This window comes from Agelaius phoeniceus, chromosome 12, assembly GCF_051311805.1.
Source record: "Agelaius phoeniceus isolate bAgePho1 chromosome 12, bAgePho1.hap1, whole genome shotgun sequence".
In the NCBI taxonomy this organism is placed as follows: domain Eukaryota; kingdom Metazoa; phylum Chordata; class Aves; order Passeriformes; family Icteridae; genus Agelaius; species Agelaius phoeniceus.
Genome location: NC_135276.1, coordinates 16,796,579 through 16,820,954, shown reverse-complemented (window position 1 = coordinate 16,820,954; position 24,376 = coordinate 16,796,579). Strand labels below are relative to the sequence as shown.

Sequence of the window (24,376 nt, the reverse complement as noted above, 5' to 3'; positions counted from 1 at the left end):
CTACACACCATGTCAAAAACTACCTCAAACTGCTTCTTCAGAGGGCTTAGATTCTCATACAACCTTGTGTGCCACTCAGTGGATATTACATGCAGACATAATCCTGTGGATGGTAGTGCAGATGTGAGTCCAGCAGTCCAAAGATCTCTGACTAAATGACCAAAATAAGTCATTTACTGTTTTTTGTTGGCACAGAAATATTAAAATTTCCTCCTCCACAAAGCAGGAAGAGCAGACACAGCCCTGGACTTCCTGCCCCAGATCCTTCCTGACCAAGATGCCCTGCTCCAAGGGAGGAGCCCTGACCTTCCAAGGCTGTGTCTTGGCACACCAGGACATGCTCATGTCCACAGCACACGTTCCTTGTTCTGGTGCAAAACAGGTGAAATAAAAAACTTGTCACATAGGCCAATTTTGTGAGATTTCTGGTGAAAGGTGAAACAGCAAATAGAAGGGAAATGCATGAGTGCACATGGCAGGAGACAAGTGAGATGTTTTGGGAAGCTCCCATTTTCATCTCTCAGAGTTCCTCTACATCCTTAAGAAAAGATGAGTGCTCCCCATCTTTGGTGAAATGCTTGATGGAGCTGGCAGTAGCACTCCAGTTTAACACTGACTATAAATGATGCTTGCATTTCAACAGCATTTTTAATAATATTTTTCTTAAGTATAAGCTAAAGGAGTTTCCACCAGGGTCATTGAGAGTTCACTAAATGCTGATAGACTGAATTCTGTATTAATGATGCTAAGCTAACTGCCTCACAGAACTGCCAAAGCCCTTTATTTAAAGGAATAGCACTGTATTTCAGAAGAAAATATTTTTAAAGCTTTCCTTACTGATAATTTGTCTAAAGAGAGACAAATCTAATTATTTATGTATAATCTGAAAGGTCCAGTGTGGGATGTGTTCAATAAGATACATGCTTTATTTAAACATACATTTAGAGCACTGTGCTACACAGATCATTAAAAGATTTTTTTTTTTAATTTTAAATTTAACAGAATATCAGCAATTAGGTTCTGCAGCTAATTATTGGATTTTATAATCCAATTTTATAATAATTTTCTGACTCTTCAGGAACAGCTACAAGGATTTGGTAGAGCCCTTGTACTGAGCTCAGGATAAGAGTTTCCACACAGCAAGAGGAGAATTGCTGTACAGGGCCCAGTTTCTACACTTCACAAGGGGAAGGGATTTATCCCTTTGCTGGGACAGTTGTGTATTAGGCCAGAAAGTGGGGATTTATACCTGGCTGTAGGCTGATTCTCCCTTGCTTGGGTAATGTGAGTCAAAATCCACCCTGGCTGGTACTTGTGGAAATTCCACTGTGGTGGTGGCTTGAAAAGTGGGTTCAAGTTAGAAACCAGTTCTTGTTACAGTCACAAATGTGAAGTGGCCATAAAGCAAATTACTGGGAGAGTGGTGTAGGTTAGATCAGGAAATAATCTCTAGGAATAGGTTCTTCCTTGTCAGCCCAGTGCAATCCACTGAAACCCACATGGCCGCACTGAGAATTAACTCCTTGACTCCTCAGTGGAGAATGAATCTGTAAAGAACTATCTGCTCACACTTCTCCCCTCCCATGTCACATTTGAAATCTATACAGTTTTAGAGGAACTATCTCTAAGCAGAAACCCAAAGACAACACCAAAGAGTCTCTGCTTCCTACAAGTCTTCTGTCTACTCATCATGGATCACTTTAGGAAGCTGACAAAACCTGCCATTAGAGTGTGAAGACCACAGAAGTGTAATGTGTAATACCAAGCTAACCAAAATGACTCTTTTAGCTCTATTTGTTTTAGTGACTGTTGCCAGAGTGTAAACAAATGTTCAGAAAAACACTTACTGTGTATCCTCTTCATTAAGGGCTGGTACCATGGGCACACCCTGGCAGAACTGAGATGGCATCCAGAACCTGTGATATCTTGAGAACTGCAGGTACAACTTCTCAGATGATGTGGTGATAGGTATTTATTAAGGGCCATATTCAATGGGAAGACAATTCCTAGGACACTTACCTCTTTGCTTTCCAGTGTGTGAAAACTGGTCCCAGCATATTGCTTTATTGTCTGTGCTCTTGCCTATCTGTGTAAGATGGCATCAAGTGACCCTAAACAAACTTGAGCTGAAGTACACAGGGAGAGGATTAATCAGTCAGGCACTTCAGCATAAGCCTGAAGTTAAGCATGCAACATAATGTTGAAGTGAAGTCAGTGGTATTATTTGTATGCTCAAAGTTAACCACTGAGCTTATCTGTTGTACTATATCAGTGCCTAATGGCTTGTGCACTTACTTGCAAATTTAAGATACTTAATGTGTTTATTCTGGACTCTTCCTGTTGTTGTGCATCAGAAATTGTTGCCCTCAATCAAGCAGGGTAGTGCAGGCCCAGAGCAGCAGTGCAGCCCAGCTGCTCCTCGGGCAGGGACAGAGCACCGGGATGGAGCTGGCTATGGGCAGGGAAATGCACTCAGCAGGTCTGCAGCAGCTCCAGCAGCTTTTCCAGAGCCCTCAAGCAAATGTCACTAGCTCTGGCTTTAGCCTCCAGGGCAGCAGAGTTAGGCCAGTGCTGAAGGTTTTGAAAGTTTTTTGCTCATTGGGCTGGGAATAGTAAGAGGAACATTGTGGTTTCCCTGTGGCTGTTGCAGGCAGAAGAGCTGAGCTCTGGGCTTTGTTCACTCATGGATATTCTGCATTTGTGCAGATCCTCTCACTGCATCACTGGCCTGGGGATGAGTGCATTTTACTGTCCCAGCTCCTCTTTGTGCATGCAAAGGTGACAGACCCCAAGGCCCAGAGACATGAAACCTCTGTGTAACAACAGTGCCATGTGAGCTGGACCGCTCCACCTGACTCCTTCTTGATTATATGGAAGGACAATCTGGGGAGATTTAGGCAATAAACCAATATTCCCACCCACTAATAACCAAAAAAAAAAAAAGTTCTTGAGTGATGTGCTCAGCACCTTCTATTCTCACTGAAGTAGCTCCTTTGGGACTACTTTCATGTGTCTTTAGGGAATGTAACCAAATTATACCACATGAGAGCTGGTAATTTTAATATTATGCTGTAAGGGGAAATCTATAAGCATAACAGGAAAGACTGGATGTTTTCCATTCATATTTTTAGAATGGTTGCTTCTCATCTGTGCATATTTGCTTTTCAACATCTCTGGCAAGATCTAAATGAATTACTTAACTGGAATTGAAAAGCGAGTCTTACATTTAAATTAAGGTGATAAAAGCTGTTGTATTTTTTTATTTTTTGGAATATTACTATAGAAGATAAAGATCAAAATCAGACCCAAGGGGAGATAAGACTAGCAAAATACCCAACCTCTAACCTCATGGCAGGAGATGGATTATTTTAGAGAATGACTGGCTGTGATCTGAAGCATGGTCCGTGGAATCTGGTGGATCCATGAGGTTTTAATCAGAAGCACTTCCACGTGGGGTCAGTGTTTTGTGACAGGGAGCACAGGGTGTGCAGGGCTGGGAGGGGTGCAAGGCCATGTGAACGAGCTTCTGCTGCAAGAACCACACCAAGTTTCGTGCACAACAAGGAGAAAAGCTGAGAATGGGCCTCATGTTGAAAGATTGAAATTGGAATTTCAGTTTCTCCTCCCTGTCAGTGAGAAATGTGTAAAATATGGCGAGCCAAAACACAGCAGGAGATTTTCGGTTCAGAAACCAAAACCAGCCTGGGAAAACTGCTCGGATGTTGGGTGACCTCTGCTCATCCCATCAGGATTTGGCCAATTTGAAAATGGGGATATTTTTACAAGCTAAACTGGCGCCTCTGAGGGCAGCAATCATGGTCTGTGTTGTGAGAGGTGGTGGCACCCACCCCTTGCTCCACACAGCTGAAAAGTCCTGTTTCCTTGGATGAGGCACAAGGTGGGATCTATTTTCTGCAGTAATCAATCATCTGAGTTGTAGGGCAGGAGAGTTTCTATACCCACACCCACTCACTGAAAAAACTCTCCCCAGTATTTCCATGCTTCCCTTTTTGCCATTAAGACAAGATTTTCTCCTGCAACTGAACAGTAAGTGCTTCATAAACAGTTCCTCCGTCTGCAAGTGGACCTTGAAAATTGATTATTTTTTGTTTGTTTCTTTTAGTCTCCAAATGTTTCTGCCATTATGAGGCAGGCAGTTATTTTGCTAGGAAGGAATGTGAGGAATTAGAAAAGTTGAAAGCGATTAGGACTCTGTCTTTTAAGACAGAACCTTTCACAAAGCCTGGCATTCAGCCTGCTCAGAGTGAGCATCATAAGACACCCTGAAGCCTTGAAATCCCTCAGTTTTAAACCCCATGGGGTGGGTTTTGCATTATCAGAGAAGAGATGGTATTGCAGAGACTATTTGCTTCATATTTTAAAGGCCTCTGAATTAATATTTATTCTAAGTAGATGTTTATTTTTGGATAGTTTTATTGTTTATAGGAAGGCCACAAAGAGTTCAATGTTATGGAGAACTGGTTACTTTGTATTTATGGTTAACGAAAAAGAAGAAAAAAAGAAAGTTCTAAACAATCCTGCCCCAGTTCTTTATTTCAGGAGACAATGTACTTTCCACCCATGCACAGGCAGTGCTTTACAGGCTGTATAATAAAACGCTGTTCCAGATATTGTCTAAATAGAAACAGATTTAACCCTGCTGTTGTGACTTGCATTGCTGGGTAATGAAAGTTTTCAATCTGGTTTTACTTTGTTTTATGCTCGCTGGAGAGCTGCACATCCACAAAATCGTGCCTGATGCACAGAGACCTGTTGTTCCAATGCCATCTGTTTGTATATAAAAGGTGAGCATCCCCACAAACAAACAAACAAACAACCCCATGATTTGGCCTTTTCTGATATGCAATGAATTGCAATTCAGCCCTCAAAGTGAAATTTCCTGCAAAGACTGCAGGTAATGGAAAAGAACCCAGTGGTTGCAAATGAGATTTGAAGGTACTTATGACAAGGAGGTGGTGGTTCCTATGCCTTCCTGACAAAAGGTCAGAAACCCATAAAATTTCTCACCCTAAATCTCTTTGAGAGTGAGTCAAATAATTTACGTATGCAGTCATTCACTAATGGCACACTCAAAACTGCTGAAAAGACTTTTTAATTTAAGTTGGCTTTGAAAATTACCCATTGCTGTGTTACCTAAAGCAACCTCCCAGTGTTTCTCCACAGGGGAAAAGCCCTGTGATAAGAGATAGTCCCTGAAGATCTGAGAACAAAAGATGGGCTGCAGCATCTGCATATCAGGAAACGGTCCATTACTCATTAATTGCTCCATTTCCGTGCACCAACGGGGGTCACCCTGTCACTGAGGACCAGAAAGATTGTAGCAATAATATAAATACCTCTTTATTTACAGTTTTGCAAGAAAACAACTTTCCATGTTTGTTATTATGTAGAGACTGGGTGTTTTTTTTTAAGTTTCCACAAATAAAACACTCTGGGAGGACAGTAGGAAGTTTGTAATTTGAAGCATTTTGCTGTAGGACTAAAGGCGTATTTCCATGTGTCACAGAGCCACGTCCAGCTGTTGGGACATGAACTAAGGACTAGGAGGAACCCGATTCTCCTCTTTGCTCCCCTTCCCATTTCCTGTACGACCTTGAACAAGTTACTGAGTTTCACTGCCTGTGTGTACTGGCAGTACCCTGCTATTCTTCCTTTTATAATCTGTGATACTCCCTTTTATACTTTTAAGTATTTTAAATCCAGAAATGTGACCCTAGTTTGGGGGTTCCTGTAGCTTCTGGACCTACTGACTGGGTCTATATGATTCCCTGCTCCAAAGTGGTCTCATCCCTGAGCTGGTGCTGGGGGAGGATGGAGGGAGGGTGTCAGTGCTCAGCTGCCCCAGCACTGTGCCCTGCCTGGGCCTGGGATCTCTGTGCTTTTCCCATCTGCAGATCAGAGGTAACAGGAATCACCTCCCGCAGGAGAAGCTGGGTGGGGGTAAATGCAAGTGACTCTAAGGGCAGGCATTATTATCATAATGTGTGTCTTACAAGTGCTGGAGGTAGTCACTGCAACAACATCCCCTAGAATTTGTGTCCACTTGAACTGCTCTGTCTGTGTAATCACAGAGCAAGAATGGGCAGGTATGACTCTGATTCTTATCATCGAGGATTAAAACACAGCAATCACCCCAGCCCACCTCTTAGTATTCATTTTACTTATTAAAGCTTCCCAACAAGTTTCTGCAGTGATGTTATCTGCTAAATTGTGTGAGGTTTCTGATCATTAAGTGGATCGGTCTTCAAAGAGCTAAATGAAAATGAGCAATAAATATCAGTGTTACTTAGGTCATATAGTGCAAAATGACAAGGAGACCGAAAGACCTTCTGGCAACTGCAGAACAAACAAATATGAAATAGATTCACCAGCACTTTTTGTGGGTTTTTATAAAGTTTCTCAGTTTTTAATTTTTTTTTTTTAAAGAAAGTCAAATGGAGAAGCAGATGTCTTAAAGAGAAGGAGTTCTTGAATTCCCCTGTCTGTTTTGTTCCATTGTTGTGACCTGAAGTGATGTATTTTTACTCCTGCACTAACTTTCTTCTCTGCAGAAAGGACATTGTAATATTTATGTATGCTCTGGGGAAGGTATCATTATTATGGCAATTTCTCCAGTGCTTTGCACATAGACAGATGCATTTAAGAAGGTGAGCCTCCCGCTGGTGGGTGTAAACAGGAGCTTGGAGTTCTGCACCTGCAATTGTGTTTCCTGTATAAAACTGAGCACTTGTACCAGTAGCAACCTGACTGCAGAGATAAATGAGGCAGCAGCAGTTGCAGTAACTCCTGCTTGTATCTGTGTTTTCATTCATTTGGAAAAATAACCAGCCACAACTGTTGCCAGGGCAGATTGTATCCTCAACCAAACACTGTGAAAATCTTCCACTGCAGTATTAAACATTGCATGATTTCTTAGACAGTATTTTAAGGACTTACTTTTACTCAGTGAAAATATAATGAGAAAAAAATCAAAATTCTGCAACTTCTTATATCTTGATTGCTCTTTTTTAGTCCCTTCCTCTAGTCTAAAATTATGGCAGCAGCCAAGGTGAATAGTAGGTTTCTCCTAGATAAGCAGGCTAAGCCTGTGAATATTGCTCTGGTGAAGCCACATGCTCCTCCTTTATAATGTGCCAAGAGCTCTGAGAGCCTGATGTGCCCATGCAGGCTCCAGCAAACCAGGGACAAACTCCTCACCCCACTATGAACCCACTTACCCAGCTCTCAAAGGCCAGAATTTTGCTCTTACCAGCTTTTCTCCTTCCAAAGAAGCAATATTTAAGAGGAGGAATTTGTGTTGTAATAAAAATAACAAAATTTAACTGAACTCATTTATTTGTCTCTTTTACTGTCTTAGCTGCTGGCATCTCTTCTGTGGTGACTGAAACACTCTTGAGTTACAAGTGGGATCAAAAAGAAAGGGGACATTCAATTCAAATAAGTTTGAAAGACCTGAGGCACAGAGAAATGGAAGGAAGAGTCACTTTTCGAAGCAGAAGAGAAAGAAGGCTATAACCCAAAAACCCAGTGTGAAGGTGACAGTCATTTCCTATTTCTGTGAAGCCTATTGAGGTTTCTCTAAAGGAAGTGGGGGGTGGGGAGAGAGGACAGTTCCTGGCATTTTCCTCAGCTTAGAAAGCAGACAAAAGTCATCGGGCTCCTACGTGACTGAGAGGAAGCGTTACGGAAAGCGCGAGCTCTGTGCGGCACCGCGCGCTCCAGGGCCGGGCACCCAGCAGGGCTGCCAGGGCTAGAAACCTTTACCCTTATCTCACCCCACAGTGCTGTTCCCTGAATACAAGGAAAAAAAGCCTGGCTGGATGATAAAATGATTCAGGGAAGGGTTGGAAGGTCCTTGACTCCATTCATCCTTGGAGCAGCTTGGGGCTCTGTGGATCCTTCACACTGGAGTGTGCTGTCCTCTGCACCTTCTGAGCACACCTGGGCCACATCTGCTGTGTGGTGACACAAAGACACCCAAACCCCTTCTCCAACCTGGTGAAATGGTTATTCCCAAAAAGCACCAGCAACAAAAGAGTCAAATGAGATGGCTGGAGAACACATGTTAATTGGTTTCAGGAGATCTTCAAACAAGGCTCAGAAACAAATCAAAGCCATGCAAGGTAACTGTAAAATTTATTGTTCCAAATTAAATTACGGGATAGTTTTTAAACATAATATTTTAAACTTCCATGGAAGCATCCTAGTGCTTCTAAATTATAACTGATCAAGGCATGATATGAAATACTCTGGCTCCCATCCTGCAGATAAGTAAATCAGGCACAATGCAGAGGAATGAAGGCTTGGATGTGTTTCCTGGGAATGGGTGTAAGGACACACATCACCTGGGCTCTCATCTGATTGATGTCTGTCTCCTTCTTCCCTTTTCCTGGTGAATATAGAGATCATCCATCTGCACAGCAAATGGAGGGGGGCCAGCTACAGAGGTTTTGGTTGTCTTATGGGATCAGATCTCCAATGACTTGGACAAGGACAGAGAACCAAGTGGCAGCACTAGGATGAATGCCAATGGATTCTGCTCCCATTTTTTGGTTAATAGGTATTCAGCTGAGGAGGGGAGTTTTGTGCAGGGAAAAATTCATTATATAAATATGTACTGAGGTGAAGCAAACCAGAATGAAGATTAGAAGGAAGAAAATTCTGGTCTTGGTTCTCAGCTCCTAAAGTATGACATTCTAAGCTGAAATGGTTTGCCTTGTGCTGGAGCCTGGTGTGAGGGCCCCATGTTTTTAAGGATGTCATTTTGCATTTGTTGTACCAGTTAGGATTTACATAGCCCTCTGTAAAATCAGGGCCATAAATGTTGATTTTAAACAAAGACATTTCCATAGGATCTTTATTGTCTGTGTAGTGGTAAAGTGCTATGAATAATTTTTCCCAGGTGCTTAAACAGGTGGTGTCTTCAAGGGAAGCAGGGCTTCTTTCATGTTCCCTATAATTTGTGCTGTCTTAAGCCTTCATTGTCAATGTCTTGGGTGAACATTTATGGCTGCCTGAAATGTTCCTTCTCCACAAAGATGCTGGATGCCCTGCTCCAAGATTGGAGTAGAAGCGTTACAGTTATTTATTTACAGGGAAGGAAATAACACAGTGGCTCTATTTGCTATTCCTAAATTTATTTTCTCTTCTTTTGTGCAGTGTAAAAATGTTAGTCATCTCCAATGGCCCTTGGATATAAGCTTTCCAAATATATTCTCATACTCTATATAGACGCAGTGATGACACTCCAGCAGTTCAGCAACAGGAAATCTGAAATAGTGGCACTAAATGACAAGGAAAAAAAATCACCAGGGAGAAAACTCTCCATAAAAGTCTGAGGATTATTATGGAGCATTGGGAAATGTTGCCAGTGCTGGACTGAATACTCGTTGAGCCTTCATTTCTCAGACATCATTGATTAAAGGTGGATGGAAAAGTGCCATACAAAAGAGCAGATTCACGAGCTTCAGCTTTGCCTGTTTCCATCTGCTTTGGGGCTGTAAGTGCAAATCTGTGTAACAAAATTGGGATTTTTAATCTTGTGTTTAGGGCCCAAGCAAAAGTGGCTGGGCTGAGGAGGGGCTGTGTCATGATGCTCACGAGGCTGTGCCCCCTTCATTAGGAACTCCATTCAGAAATGGGAAGCAAACTGCAGCAGCCAGGTTTGAAAATGGGGATGGATGTGACTCCAAGTTTCCATCTCCTCGTTCAGTTTTTTAAAAAGCGATAATACTTGCTTTCCTAAGAAACATGTGTCATGGGCTTGGATTTATCAGTGTTTTTAAAAGCAATGGATGTGTCTGCTTGCTGGGATCCATCAATTATGAGGGCATATATAAGCTGTTTAAACATTTCCATGTGGTTTTGGGGTCTCCCTCAGTGATGTCCTGTGTCCATCCTGTCCACGCTCATTTATTCTGGCACACAGAGAATCCATCATGACTGATGACACTGCAGAAGTGAGTGATTGGTCTTTCCCTGGTGGGTATGTGCAGAGATTATCCATCTACACACACACAGAGGGAAAATGCACATAGGTTTTAGTGGGGGATACCAGAAAGAGTTTGTACTGGGATGATTCAAGACATTGATTCTTCAGCCAAAGAGCTCAAAGAAATAAGAAGCAGAAATATGGTAGTATATGAAAATATCACCTCTGCTTCTCCAGCCACATGTAGATCATCCTGAGGGATAAATAATACTACTTATATCTATTTATTTATATAGAGTTATATTTATGTGTGTGTATATATGTGAATGTAAACTTTTTTCCATTAAAGGAAAAGCTGTGATTAGGGCATGCAAGCTGAAGCAAACTCCTGCCTATCTATTTTGTTCGAGAACTCTGGAATAATTTTTTTCCTCTTGCTCCTCGTCATTTTTCCAGCCATATGGATTTGCCAGTTCACTGCATCATTGCATGTTTATAACACAGCATTTCTTCAGCAGCTGTCACTATCTCATAATGCCATAGTACATCTTGTATACTGAGTTGCAGGCCACAGTGCTATAGAAAAGAGCTTACACTTAAAGAAAAAAAAAAACAACAAACCTTGACATCCATTGGGATGCTGGATATAGAAAAGGCAGGGAAAGTGCTATGAACTCCCTCAGATATGTCCATTGTTCCAGCTTTGTGTCAGGGCTTGACATTTATCATCGTGCAGTTTAGGGTACATGAAGCAGAGATAGGCTCCTCTCTCTCCTTGGCTGTCCTGTGTCATACAGCCTGGGAGCCTGACTTGCTAGCTACTTCTAAGTTGTGTTTTTAACTGGGAAAAAGATGGGTGAAACTAGAATAGGTACATGCCCACACAAAAGCTGTGTGCAGATTTTGGAGATTTCCATGAAGGGGATAAAAGCTGCCCCCAGCCTTGGCCATACATTCAGGTAACAGCTGAGATGCCAAAACGTTGATAGATGTGTGATCTTCTCCCCTGTCTGAAAGATAAAGGGTCTGGAAGAGCTGAGTTAAGATGATGTTGTCTGGAGAGGTTCTGACAGAAGTACTGTCACCTGCCACTGCTGCTGCCTTCCTTGCCCAGCAGCTTTCAGACATGGCCAAGAGCTGGAGCAGTTTCTGTCTGGACTCTCCTGTCCATCACCCACGCTGGGCCAAAACACAGCATCTGCTGAGCATGTGGGAAATGCTGCTCTGGCTGTGTGAGAGCAAGTGTGGTTTTGGGTCACAGAGAAGGGAGACTTTTGCCCTATTTCTCGTGCAATCACAGAGAGCTTGAGATTCATTGTGTTGGGCTATCCCAGCTGAAAAGCTGCCCACACAAGGCTGCACGTTCTGCAGATGTTCAGGCTGCTCAAACTTTTTCAGAAGTTTGGTGTGTGTGTGACTTTTAGTTCATGCTTATCATTTGACCATCACCAGAACAGGAAGAAAGGTTTGGTGATTTTTGTTGTTGCTATTCTTTCTAATGAATATTGTGACATGATATCTTGAATTATCAGAGTATCATACAGTGTGCTGCAGATAGTGGTTTAATGATGTAACATCCCTTCACAGGAAGTAACCTAAATACCTGGCTAGTTAGATTGAATGTGATCAGGTCACAAAATGGCCTTTCTGGCTCATCTCATGTGGGCCTGTGCGATGAGATTTTCAAAAACCAAACTCAACAGGGAAACATTTCTTCCTGTATTCAGTCATTAGCAGAGAAAGAGCAATTGTACAGTACTAAGATTATCCAGCAGTAGAAAGAACATCCTAATCCCAGACATGAGAGACAGGATGTCCATTAGGAATGGTAGCCACTGATCAATAGTCTAATTTAGCATAGAGAGGTTTTATTGCTCTGGGAGCTGGAAGGAGAAGAGGGAGGTATTGCAGTGTCTTCAGTTCTAGTTCTGTCGCTGATGCACCCCAAAGAAACACTGGCTGACTCCACTGCTTTTCCACAGCCATAGGATCAAGCAATAATTCTAAACCAGCAGACCATTATGTATTTTGAATGCGTATTTGATTGTGTATGGGGTGGCATAAAGCAAGAAAATCCATTTTTGACAATGTCAGAGTAAGCTGACATTTGCCTGCAGTTTATTTCGGATCAAATCCAGCAAATTTCTAGGCCATCAGCAAAGAAAACAACTATGAAAATCTTTTTTCAAGCATTTCGTGCCATTTCATTATTTTTTTCTATTTTTTTAATTAAAGTGTAGCGATAAAATTCCAAAGCAGAGCTTAAAAAAAAAAAAAAAAAGTCCTTTCTACAATATGCAAATATTTTCTACAGGGTATTTTTAATGTTTTCAGAACACCTCTGTCCCCCATTGCCCTCCCATGCTTCTCAGGAATGAAGCTTCCAACTGGAAGCTGGTGAAGCGCATCACCTCCATGAGTGAACTCGGCTGCCAAAGGTTTTTCCAACCAGATGAAGGGGTAAAAGTTGCTATTATTACATGAACTAGCTAATTAAGAGCGAGCATCACCAGCAAAGCCTTTCTGTGCTGGAATTTCTCTGGGAGTCAGGCAATCACATGAGTGGGAGGTGGCAGGCAGGGTGCTCGTGCTCCTGCTCTGCCTCCTCCCAGGAATTGCTTCCTGTCTAAAGCTGGGGAGGCCATGTCTAACCTAACCCAGGGAAAGTGATAAAATGCTGCTAGCAGAGCCTAATAGATTTTCAAGGAGATTGAGCAGGAGCCACGGAAGGTAGCAGTGAGGCATGGAAAGCAAAAGTACACCAGGCCTCGTTTAATTATCTTTTTCACACTGCATTAATCATCACAAAAACAGGATTATGCCTATTTTTACATCAGTGTTGGAGGGTAATACAACTGTCATTTTGTGCACTGTCTGTCATTAGCAACTGTTAAATTAAAGGTTTGAAAAGTAAAATAATGAAGTCAGACTGCTCCCTTGACCTATTTTTCGCCAAGAACTTTTTTCCCTTTGACCTCTGAATCTGGATTTCCCTTATCAAATCATCATGCTTTCCCCAGCCCCCACAGTCACCCTGGTATTGGCTGTTCCCATGACCTCTCTCTTCAGCTGTCTGGTTTTTTGTGGTGGTTTGACACAGTAACTTTTTTTTCTTCCTGGAGCATCCCCAATTCCTTCACTAGAGAAATCTTCCTCCTTCTCCAGTTGCTCTTCCAGCACCTCTGCTGGTGCCTCCTGTGAGCACAGGCTTCAGGTTCCCTCAGTGTCTGCTCTGGGGCTCTGCTCAGGCCCTGTCCCACCAGCTCAGTGCCCAAGCCTCCCTTGCACCTGCTCCCTGTTTATGCCTCTGTTCCTTGTAGGTGTAAAAGGTCCCTTATGTGCACATTCTTACTTGTCTTTCTCCTTCTCTTTACTTCTCCATTGCTATTTTTCTCTCTAACTTCCTCACTCTCCTCCTCCTCTGTCCCTGCTTCCTCCTTTTTGCCTCCACACTTGAAATAATTTAAATCACTCATTTTTTTTTGCTGTGGTCTCCATCCAGATGCAGCCATGATCTGGTGCTTCTAAAAGAGGCACAGAAATTTGGCTTTCTCTGTGCTTAGAGTCTGGTTTAATGATGTGGGATCCTTGCTCACCCCCACAAGGGCAATAAATGAGTTATGAAGTTAAATATACCTTTTACTACACTTGCATAATTATTCTTCCTACACTCTGAGAGGTAGAGGTTCTCTATTAAATTTAACTGTAACAATTGTCTCAAGGATGTCTCAGGCTGACTGTTGCAGCAAAACATGAAGTTTTTGGTGTTCTTAAAAGACTGACCTTGCACTTCACCAGGAATTACCTTGGTCTAAATTTATGGGACAGGGATGAAAAAAATAAGTGTGTGATGTCCTCTTGGGTGGAATTCATCCTAAGCTTCTCCACTCCTTATAGTCCTGAATCAGTACAAACCCTGGCAAATAGCTCACCTGCACACACCTGTGCCTGCTCTGTATTAGCTCTGACTTGGAGGTACAGAGGGGTGAGAATTGCAAAGTTAGGCAAAATTCCAAGCTGATGTGTAAGATGCTGGGTTTTTTATGGGGGTGAAATGATAGGACATAAGTCTGAAATCCAGACTATGACAATTTCCAGTGATTTAAGGGTACAAAATGAATCAGATCAGTCACAGCTCTGGTTTCAGAGGAATGTGCAGGAGTATATCTTCCCACATTAACATCCCCTGACTGTGATCAGTCTTTATCACCCAAACCTCGACCTGAACAGTGGACAATCGACTGCAGCTGTTTCTACTTTACTAATTTGATCTACCTAAGGAAACCACTCTTGCAGGAACTCTAAAGATGAAAAATAGCACCAATTATATTCTCTAATACAATTGATTTCTTAGTACCCGTGTGTATGGTTCTGATTCTGTACAATTCTGCTGCCAACTCAGTAAGAAGGGATTTTATGATGGTCTCAAAACTTTCTTTCCAAAGACTGTGTATGAACACACTGCAAAGCTATGTACATAGGCAGATACTTCACAACTGAATAAATAAGATTAACTGTATTCAGATCCAAAATTTTACCCATTTTTACAACAGTGGGTCAAATAAATGTAGCAAACCCTCTTTTTGGTTCTTGCAGTTTCCATTTTAACGTGCTCCCCTGTGCAACTTTCACTGCAGTTGGCACTGAAGGCAAATTTGCTCTTCTGCTAGTGAACCCACAGCAAAGGCATTGGGAGGCAGCTGAGATCTCTCACATAACAAAAAAAAAGCTGTGCTCATAGAGTATCTAATATTACAGTGTAAAACCCAGTGTGTTTTAAGATTAACCAAAGCATTTCCCTTCTCATGGCACCGAAGAGTCACCTCTGGAACTCACTGACACCTTAGCAAAACTTCCATTGGGCACAGTTACACAGGTATGTATTGTAACACTCATGTTCATAATTCAGGGTTTTATAGAGGACCTAAACCTTCTGTTTCACCCAGGAAATCAGTATCTGGTTATGCTCTGAGGAAGTGCCTGTGCAAGTAGGTTACTCCAGCAGGTCGCTGCAGCCGGTATTTTTCACCTTGCTCCAGAGAGGGTGGGAGGATCTAGCAACTGATGAAGACAGGATAGCAGACAAGACAGAGCTTTGGCTTGATTCCATATGATAATTTCAGTGTAATTGTTTTGCCTTCAGGCTGCTGTATCTGATTAGACCAGTCTCTCGCTGATCCAAGGTTAGGAGAATGCAAAACCACTGTAGTGTTGTGCTAAACACAATGCAGCCAGACCAAATAATCTGGGCCAGTTACCCATGCAGATCTGCAGATAGAAGCACACATGCAAGTTTTGCATGAGGAACGTAACACACAGTAGCTCCAAATTTGGGAGGAGGATTAATAATTTGTTAAGATAAAAGTTGTGGTCTCTACAGTAGGTTGGGTAATCATATAAATAAATGTAAAAGTCCATTTTAGAGCAGCCTTCTTTTAATACTAATTGGATGCAAAAAATCTTATCACATTAGTAACCTTCATACCTTTATAATAAGTCTTTTATTGTATTAGCCAGCTTGGTTTTCACTAATATGATACGAAAGACTTGCTAATATATTAGGAAAGTCACTAACACTATTAATTTACTAGATAAATTACTTCTCTATCTTGGAACTTTAAATGAAATGGAATTCACTAATCCTAATTGGTTTGCCTTCTACCAGAATTATTTCCCATTAGTTCAGCATGTTTTCTTTTTTCATACTTGAACAGAAGAGATTTCTTAAACTCAAAGCCTTGGGGTACAGTATATGGGTTTATTAATTATCAGGTATTCATTCAAGGGGGTTAATTAAGCAATAACTTTCCATTGACTGGAATATACAAAGGAATAAAAGGCTTGACTTGTCCTGCTGATTAAAGCACTGAGGCCGTTGTGTCATCATTTTGCTCCATTTGATTGTGGGGGAATAAAGATTTTTCCACTATTTAGCACAGAACTCAGAGCCCCCATTCCTTATGTATAGAAACTTTGTTGGTTTGTTGATTTTTGTCCTTTTTTCCTCCCCCATCTCTGCCTGGCAATGAGGGTTGTGACCTTCCCTTGCGGCTGTGGATCTTGGTGCTGTTATCCACTGCAATGCAGTAACAGGAGCTAAATCCCCTGGGAAATGAGGAGCCAGTGCTGAAGGCAGCATCCTGCTGAGTGGGTTGGGTATCTCACTGTAAGCACATGACACTTCTGCTGAGGGGATGGTACTTGGCTGTGTATTGGCTTCCAGGCAGAGTTTATGGTGTTGGCTTTGATGTTTGGGCCTTTTTCAAACCTTTTTGGAATCAGTGGAAGGACTCTCCATGTGCTTCAATTGATTTTGGATCGGGCCCAGCAGCCTTGGAATAGTTTGTCTGTGTGAGAGACACCCTCTCTTCTCTGGGGATGTTGCCTCATCGTTTGAGAGGAGCAGCATGTCAGCTAGAACAGCTCCTTTTGGGAAGGGGTTGAGCTCCTCTCAAATGAGGAGTGAGACTCCTGCAAGGGTTACTTTGGTCCCATGGTCACCCTGCAGGAACTGGAATCTGTTGCCTTTTAGGACATACCTTTAAGAAGTGGATCCTTTGAGGGTGTGAATTCATAGATTGGAATAGGTGAAAGAGAAATGGGATTTTCCTAGAGTTTCCCCAGGTCCCACTGAACTCCATTTCATGTAGCAGCCTCCCCGGGGCCGTGACAATCTGTTTTAATTAGAGCTGTCTCTGAGCATCTCTTGATTATGCTGAGGAATGGGGCTGCAGAGAGAATTCAGCTGACCCAAGCTGTGGGAGCGCAAAGGCCATCGTCACGCAGGCCTCCCACGTACCCTCATTTGCACCGAGTGAGGCTCCAGCCCAAGCCAGCTCGCTGCTGGCCAGGCTCTGGAATCCATTTAGAAAAGTTTGTGGTTGTGTCTGTGTGTTGGTAAATGCATATGATGCACTGGCTGGGGCTGCCTGAAACTGCAATCAGCCCTGCATCACTGAGTCAGCGCATCCCGAAGCCTGAGCACATCTCTGCCCAGGGGAAGCAGGGCTGCTCCCCACCACGCCCTGGAGGGTGGGGCCTCCGGGTACCAGCCAGGAGCCCACTCGTCCTGGGCAGAGAGAGAGAAAGAGGTGGAGCTGCAGGCTGGAAAAATGTGTGATATTAGAGTGACTGCTGAGTTTATTCCCCAACAAGCGTTAGCTTGCTTTTCTTCTTGATTGTTTTGGTGATTGTGGCAAAGTGCAGATGTTATGCAATGGGAGGACTGGTAACACTGGTCACTGCCAACTGTAGTGCCAGGAGTCGTTTATAAGCTTCCCCAGCAATGAGCTCTGTCAGCACATGCTTCACCTCGTTGTTGCCATTGCAGGCACCACTGTTGAGCCAAGCTGTGCTGTGACTGAGGCACCCCTTCCACACCACTCAAATGGGAGAGGAGCTTCTTGCCCCTGTGAAACCACTGTGCTGTGCCCTTGCCATGCTCTGTTAACTCTTGCAGATGAGCTCTGCAGCTCAGCTAGAGAAGCCAAAATTCCAGCATCACCTTACCAAGAGGGACATTTTGGTGAAACGAAAAGGTTTCGAAATCCCAGCAAGAAGGGTTGTAAGATTGCCTTGAGTGCTTGAAATAATGTATGTATACATATATCTAGGTATACCTGTATAACTGCATGAGCCAAATGACTTGTTTTGGCTTGCTTATCATTCTAAGACATAAAACAGGTAATCTAGCTTTATTTGACACCTACAATAATCATCCAAGAAAATGAGAGGCTCTGTAATGGAGATCTATAAACAGGTCTTGCAGGTCATTCCCACCAGCTGGCTCTGCACACCAGGGCTCTATGGAAACGTGACTATAAACACTGTGTTGGATCAAGAGCTGCTCTACTGACAGAAGAGACGAACACTAAAGCAGTACAAAACTGAGTAAGTCTCAGAAAATGATTCACTCTCTTAATTAATTTTCCATTTTGGTTGGTGGAATGCCCTTAGGTGGCTGCAGAGGGCTCGAGTTTCTTCTCTCTGGGCAGAGTTCACCTTTGCACAAGGACTGGGAAACTCTCCTCTCCCACCCTCCACACACTGAGAAGCCCAGGCAAGATCCTTTAAGGGAATATTTTCCTCTACCCAAATCATTCTGAATCACACTAATTTCTTAAGGCACAATCATATGTGGCTCAGAGGCTTATTTAATTGCCAGTGCAGTGCTGTGCTGGGAAGCCTGTAGCCTTGCTTTGTTAAGCAATGCCCCTTTCCCATCTCATGGAAAGTATCCCCGAGTGCAGTTTTCTGTCCTGGCAGCCCCCAGTAAAAGCAGCCCTGTGTGTGAGCAGCCCTTCTTGCAAAAGATGCAGCATTCCCAGCTGCCTTCTGCTGGGATTATTCATTCCCTGGGCGCACCAAGCACTCATACAATAAATCAGAGCAGGGGAGAAGACCTGGGCATGCGTTCCCTATCCGTGCAGGATCCAAATGCCTCTGGTTCCATCTTGTACCACGACAGCTGGAGCAAATTCATGCAGCAATGCCAGCATCTGCAGAGTGCTTTTCTGTCAGGTTTGTGTGGTTGTCCAAGTTCAGTAGAAACAGTTTGCTTGCTTTCTTTTGGATAATAACTAACTGAAGGCTCTGCTCCAGCCATTTCTTCCATGATTTACAGCCACATCCTTAGGCACAGTTTTCCCACTGAAATCCTTCACTCCCATCAGGAGACAGGATGACAGGAGTGGAAAGAGCCCCCATGTCATGCCCCAGGCCATCCTAGGGAGGGGACAGGCAATCCTGAGCCTTATCTCTCCCAGGTCTTCCCCTACAATATGCTTGGAGAAGTGACTAAGCTGGGGAGAGGAGCTGGAGCAACATGAGGTAGATGTGTAGGAGGTTGCCATTGGAGCTGCTCCAGCTTGTGCTGGGAGTCACCTTGACCCAGAGCTACATAGGAAATGTAAAACTGAATTTCTTCTTTCCATTTCTGCCCCATAAACTGCGCAGCATAAAAATGTATCACTTTCTTATTTTCAAATAGCTTTTCTATATGCATTATTAATGTAACTAAAACCCAAACCCTCAATTTATCACTCCCTGGATGCTCGCACTTAGAAATGTGTGTTATATCATTGTCTGTTTAGAGATGGTGTTAAGTTCTAGCTTGAAAAGAAAGGTGTGGTGTTGGCAACTGTGTCTTTCCTGAGAGGACACTAAAGTAAAGTGTTGGGGTTTTTTTCAGGACAGAAGTGTGTAAGGGTCTCCCCTGATATGGGTGTAGGGGGACATCAGGATAAAGAGAGGGCATGGCCCTATTTACTCTTTACCACCAGGCAGGAGCTACAATTTGGCTACTTCTGCCATTGAGCCTGCATTAATGCGATTCCATTTTTCCTCCTTCCAATATTTTATTGATAAATATCAGTTTAAGACCTAAAATAGCCCATTAATAAATCATGGATATTTTTTCCTATCATGCTTTCATCTGGTTAAGGCCTAAATTTCTACTGCCCTGAGGAAGACTTTGATTAGAGCTCCTTATGGTACCAGAGATGGAAGGTTTATGCAGCTGGAGGTTTTTAGCAAACCGTCAGAAGCTTTAAAGTTTCATTTTGCTCCTGAGAAAAGCTGATGGCAGAAGAATAGGTTCTCAGACTGGTAGAAAATTACTGACAACCCTAAGAAACCAGGTAGGGGCTGCAGTTTTGACACTGTGAGGATTTTGATGTCAAGATTCCCATGAAAGCCATTCAGGTAATGACTTCACAGGCTCTTCACAACCTGTCTTAGATGGATTTGAGCAGCAGATCTGTGCTAAAGGGGAAGGGGACACGACTCCCTTTCCCTCTGAGGAAGAAGGTGCAGACTATGCAGCTGTTGGCTTCTCTACAGCTTGGCGTGGCCACAGGGCAGGGACCACCCATTGCAGAGACCTGTGAGGGATGTGCCACCTGCCCAGCCATTCGTCCCCAGGAGGGCTCACCCTGAGCAAGGTGTGCAGCAGTGCAGTGACCCTGAGCCACCAGGGCTTTGGAGCTCATCAGGGCTCATGCAATGCCAGGGTGGAGGCCACCACAACACCTTGGGCCCCAGCCTGGCTTCTGCCAGGTGGGGAAACAGCTCTTTGGAGGCTGAGGGTGGGAGCAGAGCAGCGCTCACATGCACGGCTTGTGGAGGTCTGTCTGTGCCTGCAGGCAGGAGTCAGACAAGAGAGCTGAGCTGAAACTGGGAGAAATTGCTCCTGCAGCACTCTGAGCTGGGGTGTGAGGTTTCATTTCCAACATCTAGAACCTGCACTTGGGAGAAGCTGCCTGTTCAACCCTGGGCTCTGTCAGCAGGGCTGGGATTTGCCTCCCAGAATCAGCAGCCAACGTCAGGACTTTGGTGTGCCAGGCAGCAAAGGGGTCCCTTCTCCAAACATCTGCCCCCAGCACCCCACTAGAGGAGAAAAATATGAGCACAGGGAATTAAAGTGACAGCCCCTGTGATCTGGCATATGTCACTGCCTCTGAGGCTGATTTAACTGGGCAGCAGGTAGAAAAGACAAATATTCACTAGAGGAGCTGGAGAAATGGAGGCAAGGCAGAATGAGATAAAACCTCTTCCAGAGAGTGTTTTACAGTGTGGTTCCTTGGGGGGCTGGGAAGGAAGGAGCCAGTTTGCCATAAATGGAAAAAGGCTTGAACTCTCATTAATTTACCTTGTCTGGGCTTTTTACCACATTTCCATGCATGAGAAAAAAATGCACCAAAACTCACATGTTCGTTATTCTTTAACTACACAAGAGATAACTGGCTCATAACAGATTAATTTGGCTGTATATTTGCCCAGAGCATGGAAGGCCTTGTAATGGACTTCTGCTTCAGATGAAATAATCAACCCAGACTGAAAGGGCAATTTTTGTAAAGGCAATATGAAAAAAACAGGCTGCTGCTGTCTGAACTGCCTGCCTCCTGCAAATTAACAACCTAAAGGAGAGGTTTGCTTGGAAATCTGTAGAAAGGAGCAAAGCTCCACTGCTTTTACTGAGCCAAATGGGAGCAGTGAAGGCAGCAGCTTTCCCAAGGCTGCTGGTCACTCGAAGTTGATCTGGGATGTGACAGTCAACCCAGGTTCTCTCTGGCTCACACTGTGCCAAAAGGAGGTTGGGAAATCAGCCTAAATTTACCATTTCTAGCACCAGTTGTAGATGTGTGGGTTCTGCAGGTAAATGTATGCCTGTACCAAATGTAATTTGTCCTCTCAAAAATGGTGTCAGCAGCAGAAGAGTCACTGAAAGGTTTGATCAGCCTGAAGCCAGAACTCACATAATCACTTTTGTTGTGTAAAAATTAAAGCTGATAGAAATGACAGGATTCCAGTGAGGGCCTGAACAGTCCCTAGGCTCAAGGATTCTTGGATTAAGGGCTAGAGTCTGCTAGGAAATCGAGGTTAAATTTTGTTCTTTCCCCTTTGTAGTGTTGCCTATACAGAAAAAAAAATACTTTGAAGGAAGCAAAGTGTATATATACTTCTGCAGCCTAAGAGCTGGTTTCAGTCCTGAATACTTTTATGAAGAACTCAATAAAATGCATTTGCAAACATAATTACAGATGCAGCAATGTCCTCTAATAATGGATTATATAAAGCATGTTATGGAATACATTCATATCAACTTCTTGGTGAATTATACTACCTGCTGTAACCAGGTGTTATAAAAACAATTATGGCTCTGTGGGAATTACTGCCACAAACTATGTACCCTTTAAATAAAGTACAATTTCAGGTGGCTGTAAAAGGTGCTGTAGAGGGTGGTGAAGTTATTTTGGACATGCTGGAGCCAGCAGCAAGGGAGGAGAAGCCATTCTTGGGGAAAGCAGGGAGATAAATGGTGCTTCAAAGTGTATTGGCTGACTCTTGGCTCAAGGCCTACAGGTTGGTCCAGCTGCCCTTGTGGGGCCACAATATTTTGTCCTGGTTTGTAGTCCCAAATTCCCATCCAAATGTGAAGCCCTTTGCTCACCTAAGTAATGAATGAAAAATAATTGAGACCCTAGTCCTGAATTATTACCAAGCATTTATGAAGTTGCTTCAATTTTCTGGATTCCCCCATGAAGGTTTTATTCGAAGCCTTTTCAGTTGAATGGAAATTTACTGTTGAATTGTGCAATCTCTGGATAAAGTCTTGGTTTAATTTTGTGAGATTATTTCTTTAGGGCAGAAGGGATGTTATTCTGAGTTATTAGGTTGTGTATTTTGCTGTGTCATCAGAAAAACAAATGGATTTCTTCTTCTACTTCCTCATCACTAAAAACAGCCTCTAGTAAAAGATAAGCAGAACCAGAACAGATAAAAAGGAAGCCTCTTCCCTTTTCTCCCAGCACTGAGCCTTTACCCAAAATCTATTTTTTTTGTATGGTTCCTGTTGTTGTTCATATATTTCCTAGTTCTGCATAGGACACGGAGCACAGTTGCAACTACACAAGTTCCCATCATGATGTTTCTTTGCTATTCAGAAAAAACCTTTTTCTTTTTTTTTTCCTCTTTTTTTTTTTTTCAAAAACGGATGTGTTTAAGAATGCAGCTGCAGAAACACACTCCTCAATGCATCAGATGCAAGTTTTTGAGGATGAAATGCACCATACAGGAGGCCCAAAGCCCAGCTTTCTGGAACCAAGGACCTGCTGCTCTCCAGTATATTTTCCCTATGAAATCCAAGTAGATTATGGTGCATAACCACTGTTATGAGACATGAGATTGGGATGCAGCTGGGACATATGCATAGACACAGAAATTGAGATTTATTTCCATGCAAGCAGCTACCCTGATAAATTGCAAGTACATCTTTCCTCCAAGGACCTGAAAGCACTTCACAAATGTTGGAGGCTCAGAATGTTCTTGCACTTAAGTAAACTCCTTCTTAGAGAGGTTAAGTGATTTATTTGAGGTTTCTCAGTAAATCAGAGGTAGAGGTAGGAAGTGAAACAAGATCATGACTACAAATGACATCCTTTAACCTTTGGAGGTGCTACTGTGTACAAAGGCCTGACCCCACCAGCCTCACTCATAGGAGCAGTGTCTCTGAAGTTAATGGGATGACTGGCGTGAGAAAAGGGCTGCAATATTTGCCTCTTTAGGCCTTTCTCTGTGAAGTGTTTAATATTTCCCCAGAGGTAAGTTTGGCTTCACCTCCTACAGAGTGTCTTATAGCAACAACAACAGCAACAGAAAAGTCAGCCCCATTTTCTTCCTGTTGTGCTCAAAATCAGGATCCAAGGCAAGTGCTCTCTCTGGGCAGGCGCTAAGCCATGGGGACCTGAAGAGATTTGGTGTTTCTTGGAAATGGGCTTTGACTTCTCTGCTTTACTTCTTCACAGGGAAAGAAGAGATTTTGGGACACAGTATGGACCTGCAAAAGTCTGGCGCTACCCCAACTTCAGCAATCACAAAGACTAATATGTAAGAAAGACTGCACTAAAAATATACTGTAAAAATATATCTTTAATAAAATGAGACCAGAATTCCCAAATTCTTTCTTCTTCCTCTGCAGAAAAAAAAAAAAAAGGTTTGTGGCTACAAGCCACTTTTTGCCTAGTTAAATCTGCGTGCTTCTTATTCCACTTCTTTAACAGGCTTGAAATGAATGAAGAGGTAGCAGACGAGAGAGTGACACAGGCAGTAAATTATGTAAGTTCCATAAATGCGTGGCAGTGGCAGGCAGGTTTCGGCGCTAATGCAGGCGGCAGAGATTCCTGCCGCTCGCTCGGGTGGGAAGGAGGGAACCTGCAGCATCTGAAGAGAAACGACTGAATCCAGCGCCTGCTCCACATCCAGCAAAGGGGAAACCACTCCTGAAACCCGCACCAGCGACAATTCCCCCTCGCTTCGACTTCGGCGACAAAGGGAAAGAGATCATTAACAGCGAGCGAGGAGAGTTTGTGGAGGAGAGAACAGAAAAAGGGAGGAAAAAAAAAAAAAGAAAAAAACCCCTCACGCTGTTTAACTCTGGAGTTTTTAAAAGTGCCCTTGTTTGTTTTCTTGGCAGAGGAGCGCAGCGTTTGGCACCCATCCTTGGAAGGTGGCCCAGCTGTTGGAAGGCTGGGGTTGGCCCTTCCCCGCTGTTGCTAAGCCGATGGCCCAATAGCCGGCGGGGCGCTCCACACCCTCCGCGCTCCGGCCGCATCCAGCCCCCAGCCCGCCCGCATTAAAAGCTCCTTTTCTCCCACTTGCTAATAATAATAATAATAATAACTCAGGAGAAATAAAAAATAAAAATAAAAAAAAAAGAGAGCCGAAAAAGTGCGGAGTTTATGTAAGCAAAGCCTCCAAAGCGGCTCTGCCAGGAGCTGAGCAGAGAGAGGGGAGCTGGGGAGCACCAGCCCGTGCCCGGCTCCCGCTGGGCTGGATGGGGCTCAGCGCTGGGCTCCGGTCGGACTCGTTCTGCGCTCCCTCCCTCCGCTCCCACAGCCTCAAGGTATAGGGCAGAAACAAAGGGAT

At 43.4% G+C, this 24,376-nt stretch overlaps 1 long non-coding RNA gene across 1 annotated transcript; it reads left to right on the top strand.

Annotated features, from left to right (window-relative positions):
* The first annotated feature begins 4,089 nt into the window (after positions 1–4,089).
* LOC143695088 (uncharacterized) lies at positions 4,090–24,121 on the top strand. Its single transcript, XR_013184001.1, has 3 exons — positions 4,090–4,805; positions 7,379–7,556; positions 23,257–24,121. It is a non-coding gene; the product is annotated as an uncharacterized LOC143695088 (long non-coding RNA).
* The last annotated feature ends 255 nt before the right edge of the window (positions 24,122–24,376 follow it).